Source organism: Hippopotamus amphibius, chromosome 9 (genome assembly GCF_030028045.1).
Source record: "Hippopotamus amphibius kiboko isolate mHipAmp2 chromosome 9, mHipAmp2.hap2, whole genome shotgun sequence".
Lineage (NCBI taxonomy): Eukaryota > Metazoa > Chordata > Mammalia > Artiodactyla > Hippopotamidae > Hippopotamus > Hippopotamus amphibius.
This window is the reverse complement of record NC_080194.1, coordinates 5,644,271-5,655,889: the sequence shown is the minus strand read 5'-3', so window position 1 is coordinate 5,655,889 and position 11,619 is coordinate 5,644,271. Positions and strand designations below refer to the sequence as shown.

At 39.6% G+C, this 11,619-nt stretch overlaps 1 non-coding gene across 1 annotated transcript; it reads right to left on the bottom strand.

The window, feature by feature from the left end:
- Window positions 1–11,073: 11,073 nt before the first annotated feature.
- On the bottom strand, window positions 11,074–11,237 carry LOC130829579 (U1 spliceosomal RNA). The gene has a single exon (XR_009047602.1). It is a non-coding gene; the product is annotated as a U1 spliceosomal RNA (small nuclear RNA).
- Window positions 11,238–11,619: the final 382 nt, after the last annotated feature.

Sequence of the window (11,619 nt, the reverse complement as noted above, 5' to 3'; positions counted from 1 at the left end):
TATATCTCTAGCACCTAGCACAGTGCCATAGATGTCATAAGGGCTTAATAGATATCTCTTGAGTGGGCGATTAAATGAAAGAAGAGAGGTCTCCATTTTCTTCTAATGTATTAGGATTTGTGAGAACCGATGTTACACGCTGACTGGATTCCCCTTCGACTTTTCACGCTAGCTCCTGGGAATCCTGTCAGCAGCCTTCAGCTATCATCACCTTCAGGAATTGCCTCAGCTGCAAAGAGTTGCTTAGCTCAAGGTCACACTCATTCCCATGGTGGGTCATGTCAATGACTAATTAATATGGGACTATTAAGGTGTGGCCACCTCAGCCAAACAGGGAAAAATTTTGAGGGGTCATTCAAGCTCCAAAGTTCTTGAGGTTTGGTAAGGATTGCCATTGGACTTACATATCAATGTAGCTTTTCCCTTTGCCTAATCCTACTGTTTTTCATTTCCATGAGGGTTGATCCCAAGGACACCCCTTAATAAACATACTGCAAGCTAACCACTAACTTAGGGTCTATTTCCTGAGGAACTCAATCTGCAACAAGCTTAAAAAAACACATTTACACAAAAATTGTGAGAATCTGCTTTAGTGCCCTTACTCCTCCAATAGGAATCTATGCTGATTTACAGATTATATGTAAGAAACTATATTATGTAGTTTCACCTACGTGATCTTATATAATTCTTAATTTAGCCCTGAAAACTAGGGATTATTGTTTTAATTCTAAATTTTATATTTATGTGGCTCAAAGAGTCCAACAAAAATATCCATGATCTTACAGCTTATCTGAAGTTAGTAGTTAAATTTTCCTTATCCCCAAGTAATGTGATAAAGGCAAGAACTAAATTGAAAGCCTGAGATATTTTATTTATTTATTTATTTTATAAATGCTCATCCCTTTTTCAGGCATCTTAGGTTGGGTTCTCTAGAGGGGGAGCTTGAAATGAGAACTTCTTATTCAAGTGACTTATTAAAAGAGGAAACCAAGGAGAAGGAGAGTGAAGAAACCAGGATGGAGTGATGAAAAATACTAATCTAAGTTATGTTTTCAGTTGAAGACTAGCTTCAGTCTGACCTCAGTGTCTGGACAATTAATGCACCACAGTTAGTCCTTCTTTGAGTCAAGAGGGCAGCCTTTTGTATCACTGTGTAACCAGACATTAGAGATGGGCTGTCTCTCAAAGGTATAACCAAACAGTCACCAACTGGTAGGCAGAGAAGGAAACACCTGTGTGCCATTAACAGTGAACTCACAGCAGCTGGGGGATGAGTGCACTGGCCCAGAAAAGTGGACCAGTGAGGGGTGCCAGAGTATTCACTACATCAGGTATTTTTAATAGCCCACAATCTACTTTATTCAAATAGCGTTTATTGAGCATCTACCAAGTCTGGGGTTTATGAAGAATAATAGAGTGGGAGATGGGCTGAGATATTTTTTTTTAATTTGGACTATATGCTGAGTTTTTTTTTGGGGGGGTGTTGGTTGTTTGTTGTTAAATTTTATTTATTTATTTATTTTTGGCTGTGTTGAGTCTTCGTTGTTGCACTCGGACTTTCTCTAGTTGTGGCAAGCCAGGGCTACTCTTCGTTGTGGTGCGCAGGCTTCTCATTGTGGTGGCTTCTCTTGTTTAGGAGCGGGGGCTCTAGGCACACAGGCTTCAGTAGTTGCAGCATGTAGACTCAGTAGTTGTGGCTCAAGAGCTCTAGAGCACAGGCTCAGTAGTTGTGGCACATGGGCTTAGTTGCTCCGCGGCATGTGGGATCCTCCCAGACCAGGGCTTGAACCTGTGTCCCCTGCATTGGCAGGCAGATTCTTAACCACTGCACCACCAAGGAAGTCCTGGGGCTGCAACTTTAGATTCCAAGATTATCCTTACTGAAGGAAAGCTTCATGGAGAAGATGATGCTGGAACAAGGACCAAGAGAAGATGAGTGGACAAGTCATGCAAATATTCTGAGAAAGAACCTTCTAGCAGAAAGCACTACAGGTGCAAAGTCCTCAAGGTGGGAGTTTTGTTTCATTTGCAGAAACAAAAAGGGTGGCACTGTGACTGGAGTAGAGAGATCAATAGGGAGAGTAAATGAGATGTAGTTTTAGGGCAGTAGCAAGGCCAGTAGGACCTTACAGGTCACTGCAAGGACTTGGCTTTTACTATGAGTGAGGCAGAAAACCACTGGGAGGATTCTCAAAAGAGTGACATCATCTGCCTCACATCTTGAAAGGAACACTTTGCCTGCAGTTTTGAGGAGAAGTGGGTGGACAGAGAAAGAATAGAGACACCAATTAGAAGGCTATCACATCATCCAGGAGAGAGTTGACTATGGCTAAGACTAGGATTAAAGCAGTGCAGATGAGTGAGATTTTTTCAGATTCTGAATATATTTTGAAAATACAGCCAACACAACTTGTTAATGGATTGAATATGTGGAATGGAGAAAAGAAAATGAGTTGAATGTGATTCTAAACTGCAACACTCACAGCAACATTGGTCTTAGTTTCAGAGTGATGGTCAAGTTTATTAGATAAAATATTTCACTAAACATCATGTTTATTTAGCTTTAAGAAAGGATGCAGGATAAGAATCGACGTAGAACTCCTGACAATGGCATAGCAGAGATCTTCTGACTCACATACGATTTCTGGTACCCCCAAACCATGTTGCATTCTGCGCGCACACGTTCATAAGAGAAGAAGCTGAATGCGACAAGTTGCTGTCAGCTCAGGGAAACCATCAGCTCTGTGGCCCCCTCAGCTTTTATATTTTCTGCTCACTTTCTGGTGCAACTGTATCTCTTAAATATTGGTTAATCATTACTTGATAAACAATCTCAACAATGAGGTACAGGTGCTTGGTCCTGTATGTAATAACCTTGGCCAGAATCTTACTCTGTTATACTCAGATCTGTTATACTCCTGTAAAGTTCATGAGTTACTATAGTGGGGGAAGATTTGATCAAGATTTGAGTCTTCAGTCATCTCTGAGAATAAAAGATGCTAGTAATCAACCAATGACAATTTCCTTCCATGAATGTTTTGGCCTCGGCACCCAGAAGGATGGTGTTGCCATCCTATGGGAAAAGTGGCTTTGAAAAGCACAGGAGGAAGGATATTAGGAATTTAGTTTTGGACACATTAAATTTGAAATGCATTTTATATTGTACATCCAAGTGGAGAAGATGAGTAGGAAATTTGATATGTGAATCTGAATTTCAGAAGAGAAGGCTGGGATGGACATACATATTTGAGGGATAAAAACAGATAAATGGTATTTACAGCCATGAGTCCAGATAAGAACAATGAGATTCAAAGAGAGTGAGTGTAGGCAGAGACGTCGAAGAGTTGAGAATTTTGGTTGCTGAGGCAATAAAAGAGGACTAGCAAAGAACACAGATAAAAAGGCCAGTAAAATAGGAGAGAATCAAGAATCCCCCATGCTCTATAAGCCAATGGAATAAAGATTTAAAAATTAAGGACATAGCAATCAACTGTATCAAATTCTAATAACCAAATGACTAGAACGAGGACTGTTAGGTTTAGTCACAAGAAGGACAATGCCAACATTTACAAAAGCAGTCTTGTGAAGTGGTGTGGAAAGATTGATTAGAGATGGCTCAAGAGAGAATGGGAGAAAAAGGGAATTAGGGACATCAGGTATAGATAATTTCTGCTGTAAGACAAGCACAATCAGAGAATTGCACCAGTAGGTGGAGAGAGAGTAATCAAATGAGGTTTTGGTTGTTGCTGCTGTTGTTTAAGGTGAGAGATAATGCAGGCTTGGGAGAATGATCTGGAAGATGAGAAAATTAATAATGAAGTAGAGAAGGAGAATTACTGGAATGATACTCTTAAGTGGGTTAGAGAGGATGGGACCAATGCACAAGTGGGGATGTTGACCCCAGAGAGAAGTGCACACAGATCTTCCATTTTAACAAGAGGAAAGGAAGAAACATGTGGGCAAAGATGCAAGTGAGTGGGTGGAAATTTTTGGAAATTCTCTTCTAGGTATCTATTTTCTCAGTGAAATAGAACACAAGACAGATGTCTGAGATGGAAGAGAGAAGAGAAGGTGTTGGATGTTTAACAAAAGAGGAAAAGAGGTAAATTAGGATTGTAGGAGAGTGGATGGATAGAGAAATGTAGTTAGTATTGGTGCGCAGAAGTGAGAGTCCACCTGAGTATAGTGGCCAAGCTTTTATAGTAAGAGCAGAATGGTTGCGTTTTTCTCCAGTCATGTTCAGTTGTGAAGTTTAGTCAAGCTGTGGGAAGAGAGTTAGAGATAATCAAGGTTAGAATTATGTCAGGTGAGTATATCAAATGAGAAATGAGCAAGATAACTGAGAGTATGTGCAAAGAGTTATTGCAATGATGGACCATGAAATCCAAACTGTTCAAGAATCAAAATGAGGACACAGAAGGTAGGGGAAATGAGGGCCATTACAAATGAGATAAAAATCAAAAGACTGAAAATCCTAGCAAAGTAGAAAATTTATTAGACAGATGCTCCAAGGAGTAACTTAGAAAGGTAAGAGGTGATGGTCTAAATTTGAGATGCCTAAAATTTAGACCACAGAGAGACTGCATTTACCAGGTCGTATCTTGAGCTAGGATATAACTTTGGCAATACCTGATTAATATAATAGAGGACATATTAATTGAATCAGAGAAAGCCAGGAATGGATAGCCCAAAAGAATGGAACTCTCATCCTGATGGACATTAAAACCAGTAACAGTTATGATGGTGTAAAGTTGGAGAATGAAACCGTGAACCAAAAACCACAACATTTAAAGAATTAAGGCGTGACCCATGAGTATGTAGGTAAGGACAACAAGGCTGGGTAGTGAGAATTTGTGTAAAGGTAGGAGGAAGAACTATCTGGAAGCAGCAGTTGGAAACAGAGGGTATCTACCCTTGTTCCAGTCCAGCAGTGGGCTGCAGGGTGTGCAGGGTCACATGGGAGCAAGCATATTACAATAGATTTAATGATGCAGAGACTCTCTCATTCACAAGCAATTCCAAATTCTAGCAGAAGGAGTCATATTTGTCCAACTTGTGTTTGGTGATCACTCCTGATCCACACAGCTGTCACCGGTAGGCAGTCACAGAAAGCTAACATGGTTGCCAGGGCCTTCTCCTGTTACCTTATAGACAGAGACAAAACTCAAATATATTTCCTAACTTCTTTCCACCAAAGAAGATCTGTGTCCTAAAAGATTGTTAACCTTTCCATGATAGTCATTTTTTTTTTTTTTTCTTTTCAAATTTCAGAACCAGCAATTCCCTATCTAGGAAGAGTTGCATCAATGGTCAGGCAATGGTCCACACAGGTGAGTTTCCAGTTGGATATCCTAACTTACTATTCATAATTACATCACTGTCCCACAAATAGAAACTTCCCAGCTTGAAATGAGCTCCAAAAGAAGCTGCAGCAACTTACCTGGCACTGCCAGTTGTTTATTGTTGTGCAAGCAACCCCGCTTGGCACAGGACATCTTGATTTGTGTTAACATCCTAGTGCACTAATCTTCATAATACCCCTTATATTTATGTATGACATAAATCAAATCCTGCTCAGAACTAAGTTGTTGCTGCTTTTTTCTCCTACTCTCCTGCTGGGTATATTTATGTTATGCCGTGTTGTGTTGCTACACTTGCCGCAAATTTATCTGAGCTTCGACTTTTACTGCTGATTTAGCAAACATTTTATATTCTGCAATGAACTGTAAACATTTTTTTTCTGACAGATCCATTATGACAAGTGTTATAAACTCTTCACTGCAGACTGTATCTCTTCTATTGAGCTGCTCTTTATATCAATTTTACTATGCACATAAAATGATGTTGGTAATATTGTACCTGTCTGAGCTCTCCAGGACAATCAGTAAGTCCTGCAACAGAGAGCATCTATATACATAGTTTCATTACATCTGTTTCTGGTTTATACAGCATGTTAGTGGGAATCAAGTTTTAAGAGTAGTCAAATGAGCTGAAACTAGCCCATGAGCTCCCATTCATTTCCATTTAAAAGTTTGTGTATAAACATACACAATATTTTTAAGTAGCTTATAAAGCTTCAAATTTCCTATCAGGTCTAAAATGTCATAATGTATCTACATTAAACCCATGCTACATCTGGGAATAAACATTGATCCCAAAGAAGAAACTTCATTGTGCTAAGCTGTGCCCATAGCTTTGCTTACCTTCTGTGATGGTGGTGGGAGATGTCTTTCATTTACCAATAGCTTTCAATGAACAAGAGTATCAAAATTCTACTGAAAAAAGTAAGGAGGAAATTAGAAAGGAAACTCATGTGTTGTGGGCTGAATTGTGTCCCTCCCAGATTTCATATGTTGAACTCCTAATTCCCCCGTACCACAGAAGGCCACTGTACTTGGAGGTAGGATCTTTAAGGAGGTGATTAAGTTAAAAAGAGATTATTAGAGGGGCTTCCCTGCTGGCACAGTGGTTGAGAATCTACCTGCCAATGCAGGGGACAAGGGTTTGAGCCCTAGTCCGGGAGGATCCCATATCCCGAGGAGCAACTAAGCCCATGAGCCACAACTACTGAACCTGTGCTCTAGAGCCCTCGAGCCACAACTACTGAGCCCACATGCCACAACTAATGAAGCCCTCACTCCTAGAACCCCGGCCCAGCAACAAGAGAAGTCACTGCAATGAGAAGCCCACGCATGGCAATGAAGAGTAGCCCCCACTTGCTGCAACTAGAGAGAGCCGGTGCAGAGCAACAAAGACCCAATGCAGCTAAAATAAAATAAAATAAAATAAAATATAAAATGAAAAAGACAGATCATTAGAGTCAGCTCTAATCCAATATGGAGAAGGAGAATAGGACAAGGACATAAACACAGAGGAAAGACACATGAAGACCCAGAGAGAAGACATCCATCTCTAAGCCACGAAGAGAGGCCTCAGAAGAAACCAACCCTATGAACACCTTGATCTTGGACTTCTAGTTTCCAGAATTATGAGAAAATAAATTTCTGCTGTTTAATCCTCCTAATCTGTGGTGCATTGTTTTGGTAGCCCTAGAAAATTAATACACCATATTAATTATCTCTAATTTTCATGGAAATTTTCACACATTAATTTATTTAACTTCCACAATAATGCTGAGATATAGCTAACCCTTCATTTTTAAAGATAAAGAAACAAGCTCGGAGCGATTAATCAATTTACTCTAGGTTACCCAGATAGATGTTAAAGAGCTATGGGTAAAATCCATGTTGTTCTGACTAAGAATCCATGCTCTTTTCCCTTTACTTATTGTCTATATGTTTAGCTCTCCAGTTAATTTCCACTACTAAGATGGAAAGGAAGGCCATGTCTGGGCTATATGCAAATCTTTGAAGAAGTTTTCCATCTGTAGTTAACTCTCCCATTCTTGCTGGATAAGGCATGCATTTAGTGAAATTTTCAAATCTAAGAACAGCTCATTTACACCAGACCTAATTATTAGCATTCATGGAATTGCCTCTAAGAAGAAAGAGAAACCAATATTTTATTTGAAGAAGGAATTCTGGTTCACAATACCGCATACCTTGAGAATACTTTGAGAGTTTCACTTTTCATTCATTAACTTAAATGTGAACAAATAGCTGTTGATGGCCTTCTGCATTTTGGGCACTATGGAGCAAAGAATGAAAAGGGGATAAGACAGACTTAGTCCCTGCCCTCACACAGATTTCATTATAATTATCACACTGAATTTGGTGGGTTTTGCTTGCTTGCCTGTTTGTTTTGCTTTTGTTTTTAAATGTCTCCCTTTTGCCCAAATGGAAAGCCTCGGGGTCACGAACTGTGTGTTGTTTGCCTTTGCGGCTCCGGTGCCTGGCAGGGTGCCTGGCCCATATTAAGAGTTCAATAAATATTTTTAAATTGAATTGGGATTCCAAATAATAGTTGATGAAGATGAATGACTATCCTGGTACTTGACGGTAGTTCAAGCGACATTCTGAAAACTGCTGACGGCAGCTCAGCCTTTGTGCACCACACATAAATACCGACTGTTCAGATGCTTCATAAAGCTGCACTAATGGGAAAACGTAGTCTTAAACCCCAGAACACTAATTGTTGCCTTCTCTTTCCTACTTCTTCCACTCCTATTTTTGTACCATTGTGTGATTTTTATATTTTTACTTTAAGAACAAGAATTACAGAAATTATGACAAGCATAAAATATGACATCTTTGTGTCATAACCTAGACATAGCCACTGTCACATTTTTTAAAAAATTATTCTTCTACTTTCATATACCTATAGGTATCCTAAATATATTCTTTTAAACATGGGAATCATACTATACAGGAAATTCCACAACATGCCTCTTCCACAAATTATTTATTGAAAATATTGACCCATATCATCAAATATTTAAGCATGATATGACAGACTTGAATGGACTTAATGGATTTAATGAGTAGTACTTAATTTTCATTCGTTTATTCAGTGTATATCTACTGTTTACCAGATATTATGGTAGATGCCAGGGCGACAAAGATATAAGGTATAAGACCTACTCTTAAAGGTTGTATTATGATCTTTGGATTTTCTCTCTCCACTGTATGAAATTATCCAGTATTAATTTCTTTTCCTTCTATTAATTTTTTCAGTAAGTATTATTTGTTGACCATAATTATGTGCTAGCTCCTATTCCTTCAAACCATTCTTTCACTCAAAAAATTTATTGAGTACCTAATATATGAAAGCCTGTGTTCTAAGCAGTGAAAAGATATCAGTGAACAATTCTGTTAATATTTCTGCCCTCATGGAGTTCATTTTTTACTGGGGGTATAGAAAAAAATACACAGGATAGAGAATGTAGCCTGTGATTAGGAGTAAGAGGTATAGAGAAAAATAAAGCAGATTTGGGGAAGTACAAAACTGTGGATAGAAGATGCAGTTTATATAGGGTAGCCAGGGCAGATTTTTAGACATAAGGTAGCGGTTCAGCTGTGACCTTAATGATGCAGGAAAACAAGTTCTTCAGACATCTGGAGAAAGAGTTTGAGGCAGAGGAAACAGCAAGTGCAAAAGCCCTGAGGCAGGAATATAGGCCTTGTTGGTTGGAGGAATACTAAGGAGGCCTCTGTGCTGAGTGTGGAGTGAGTGTGGCAGGGGATGGTAGAAGGGAATGAGATCCGATGGAGATCACAAAGCATTGGAGCAGTAGGTAGATAAAATGGTATTGGGAACTTCTGGATGTTCTTTTGTAGATACTTTTACTTCCAGTGATATAGGAATTAAAGCCATCATTTTAAAGCGGGGAGAAAAAGAGGGAGAGGAAACTAGTCATTGAGGGGAAAAAGAGCCTGATTGGGTGAGGGGCATGGTAGAGGACTGCAGAAAAGCACTAAGATCTCCCTTTTGGAGCAGTGACTCCATAAAACTTTCCTCTTGTTCCTGTCACTATTAACTGGTTCTTCCTATTTTGTCCAGTAGGACTTTATGCATTACTCATTTACATGCCTTATCATGTGTTATTGTAATTAGTCTCATATGACTTTCTTGCTGGATAGACTATGAGTTCTTCAAAGGTGAGGATAACGCTTGATTCACCATAGCAACCACAGCACAGTTTAAAACACCTAGTAAATAACTAATACATCTCTGCAGTATGAATGTGTGTAATGAACACATTCCTTTTTTTTTTTTTTTTTTTTTGGCTAAGTTGGGTCTTCGTTACTGCGCAAGGGCTTTCTCTAGTTGTGGAGAGTGGGGACTACTCTTCATTGTAGTGCGGTGGCTTCTCTTGTTGTGGATCACGGGCTCTAGATGCGCAGGCTTCAGTAGTTGTGGCACATGGACCCAGTAGTTGTGGCTCTCAGGGTCTAGAGCACAGGCTCAGTAGTTGTGGCACACGGGCTTAGTTATTCTGCATCATGCGCGCGCGATCTTCCCAGCCCAGGGATCAAACCCATGTCCCCTGAATTGGCAGGCAGATTCTTAACCATTGCGCCACCAGGGAAGTCGCAGTTATGTTTTTAACTTTAAAGGAATAAATGAGACCAGGCTATCCATCCTGCACTATAATCACAGTACTCACTCATTCAACATCCTCTTATTGAGCCCTCATTTACCATATTCAAGGCATTTTCTTTGGAGTTAGGGAATCCAACAATGGACAAAAGGACAAAAAAGAAAAGATAAACGAAAGAAAAACAAAAAAAGAAAACCCCTACTCTCTTTATTCTGGGGAATAGCCAGTAAAAAACACAAGGTGAGGGAGAAAGATAAACATACTAGACACAAAGGGAAAACTCTTGATAAAAGTTAACCTATGACCCAGCAATCCCACTGCTATTGTCTGGGCATATACCCAGAGAATACCATAATTCAGAAGGATACGTGCACCACAGTGTTCATTGCACCATTATTTACAATAACCAGGACATGGAAGCAACCTAAATGTCCATCAACAGATGAATGGATAAAGAAGATGTGGCACATATATACAATGGAATATTACTCAGCCATAAAAAGGAATGAAATTGAGTTATTTGTAGTGAGGTGGATGGACCTAGAGTCTGTCATACAGAGTGAAGTAAATCAGAAAGAGATAAACAAATACCATATGCTAATGCATATACATGGAACCTAGAAAAATGGTACTGATGAACCTAGTGGCAGGGCAGGAATAGAGATGCAGATGTAGAGAAAAGACTTGAGAACATGGGGTGGGGGGGTGAAGGGGAAGCTAGGACAAATTGAGAGAGTAGGACTGACATATATACACTACCAAATGTAAAATAGATAGCTAGTGGGAAGCTGCTACAGAGCACAGGGAGATCAGCTAGATGCTTTGTGAAGACCTGGGGGTGTGGGGGGAGATAGGGAGGGTGTGAGGGAAGCTCAAGAGGGAGGGGATATGGGGATATATGTACACATATAGCTGATTCACTTTGTTGTACAGCAGAAACTAACACAATACTGTAAAGCAATTATACTCCAATAAAGATGGGGAAAAAAAAGTTAACCTAAATAAGACATTGGGAAACAAAGGTACAAATTACAAAAGTCAACCAACGACCATTCTTTTTAAACAAAAGTTAACAGGGGAGAGCGCAAACGCAGTCCCCCACTATCACAAACTTTGCAATCGAGTTTCCCACGTTTGGGGAAATCGCAGGGGTCAACACATCCTGAGTGCAATGCACGAGCCTCACCCTGGGAAAACCACCTTCATGGTCATGGTATTTCCCCTGCCAGGTAAGTAGCTGAACGAATGTTTTTAATGACCTGTTTTATTCCATTATTTGCCAAGGGTCTCAGCAACCAAGACTAAGCATAAATACTAAAATTTGCCATCCAACCTTATTGGAAAAAGAATCTTGGCCTTTTTTAGAACCTAAAATTGCATACTTTTGCCAGCAGCAGCTTTTTTTATAATTACCAAAAAGTAGTATTAATGTGTCAACACAGCACAAAAACCCCATGAATCTAGGAGAGGCTTAAGAACATGATGTCACAGTTTAGATTTAGTCTGTACAGTCTGGGACATAGGAGAAAAATAAATTTTATCCCACATGGCAAATCCTGGTGGTTGGAAGTGGCTGCATGTTTAGAGGAATTAAAATGTCCTACTTGGATTGAGAATGG